The sequence below is a fragment of the Physeter macrocephalus genome, chromosome 11 (genome assembly GCF_002837175.3).
Source record: "Physeter macrocephalus isolate SW-GA chromosome 11, ASM283717v5, whole genome shotgun sequence".
Lineage (NCBI taxonomy): Eukaryota > Metazoa > Chordata > Mammalia > Artiodactyla > Physeteridae > Physeter > Physeter macrocephalus.
The window spans coordinates 144,556,178-144,558,394 of NC_041224.1; positions in this window are offsets into that span (position 1 = coordinate 144,556,178).

The window sequence follows — 2,217 nt, forward strand, 5'->3', positions numbered from 1 at the left end:
TTACAGAAGGAGATATTGAAATACTAACAATAGGAGATCTAAACTTACCTCTCTTTGTCTAAGATCAATTTGAACAAAAATTAGGAGACAGATACTGACACAACATAATCTATAATATACATCTGATTGATATATATCATTTTATATTTTATTTTATTTTTTACCTTGGTTCTTTGCTGTACTTTATTTTTTTAATTTTTTTAACATCTTTATTGGAGTATAATTGCTTTACAATGTTCTGTTAGTTTCTGCTGTATAACAAAGTGAATCAGCTATATGCATATGTGTACCCCCATATCCCCTCCCTCTTGTGTCACCCTCCACCCTCCTTATCCCACCCCTCTAGGTGGTCACAAAGCATGGAGCTGGTCTGCCTGTGCTATGCAGCTGCTTCCCAGTAGCTATCTATTTTACATTTGGTAGTGTATATATGTCAATGTTACTCTCTCACTTCATCCCAGCTTACCCTTCCCCCTCCCCGTGTCCTCAAGTCCATTCTTTACAGCAGTGTCTTTTTTTTTTTTTTTTTTTTTCAGTACGTGGGTGTCTCACTGTTGTGGCCTCTTCCGTTGCGGAGCACAGGCTCCGGATGCACAGGCTCAGAGGCCATGGCTCACAGGCCCAGCCGCTCCACGGCATGTGGGATCTTCCCAAACCGGGGCACAAACCTGTGTCCCCTGCATCAGCAGGCGGACTCCCCAACCACTGTGCCACCAGGTAAGCCCTACAGCAGTGTCTTTATTCCTGTCCTGCCCCTAGGTTCATCAGAACCTTTTTTTTTAAGATTCCATAAATATGTGTTATCATACAGTATTTTTTTTTTCTCTGACTTACTTCACTCTGTATGACAGACTCTAAGTCCATCCACCTCACTACAAATAACTCAATTTCATTTCCTTTTATGGCTAAGTAATACTCCATTGTATATATGTGCCACATCTTCTTTAACCATTCATCTGTTGATGGACACTGAGGTTGCTTCCATGTCCTGGCTATTGTAAATAGTGTTGCAGTGAACATAGGGGTACATGACTCTTTTTGAATTATGGGTTTATCAGGGTATATGCCCAGTAGTGGGATTGCTGGGTGATATGGTGGTTCTATTTTTAGTTTTTTAAAGAACCTCCATACTGTTCTCCATAGTGGCTGTATCAATTTACATTCCCACCAACAGTGAAAGAGGGTTCCCTTTTCTCCACACCCTCTCCAGCATTTATTGTTTGTAGATTTTTTGATGACCATTCAGACTGGTGTGAGGTGATACCTCATTGTAGTTTTGATTTGCATTTCTCTAATGATTAGTGATGTTGAGCATCCTTTCATGTGTTTGTTGGCAATCTGTATATCTTCTATAGAGAAATGTCTATTTAGAGTTTCTGCCCATTTTTGGATTGGGTTGTTTGTTTTTTTGATATTAAGCTGTATGAGCTGCTTGTATGTTTTGGAAATTAATTCTTGTCAATTTCTTTGCAAATATTTTCTCCCATTCTGAAGGTTGTCTTTTCGTCTTGTTTATGGTTTCCTTTGCTGTGCAAAAGCTTTGAAGTTTCATTAGGTCCCATTTGTTTATTTTGGTTTTTATTTCCATTACTCTAAGAGGTGGATCAAAAAAGATCTTGCTGTGATTTATGTCAAAGAGTGTTCTTCCTATGATTTCCTCTAAGAGTTTTATAGTGTCTAGTCTTACATTTAGGTCTCGAATCCATTTTGAGTTTATTTTTGTGTATGGTGGTAGGAAGTGTTCTAATTTCATTCTTTTACATGTAGCTGTCCAGTTTTCCCAGCACCACTATTGAAAAGGCTGTCTTTTCTCCATTGTATACCATTGCCTCCTTTATCAAAGATAAGGTGACCATAGGTGTGTGGGTTTATCTCTGGGCTTTCTATACTGTTCCATTGATCTATATTTCTGGTTTGGTGCCAGTACCATACTGTCTTGATTACTGTAGCTTTGTAGTAGTCTGACATCAGGGACCCTGATTCCGCCAACTCCGTTTTTCTTTCTCAAGATTGCTTTGGCTATTTGGGATCTTTTGTGTTTCCATACAAATTGTGCAATTTTTATTCTAGTTCTGTAAAAAATGTTATTGGTAGTTTGATAGGGATTGTATTGAATCTATAGATTGCTTTGCATAGTATAGTCATTTTCACAATGTTGATTCTTCCAATTCAAGTACATGGTATATCTCTCCATCTGTTTGTATCATCTTTAATTTC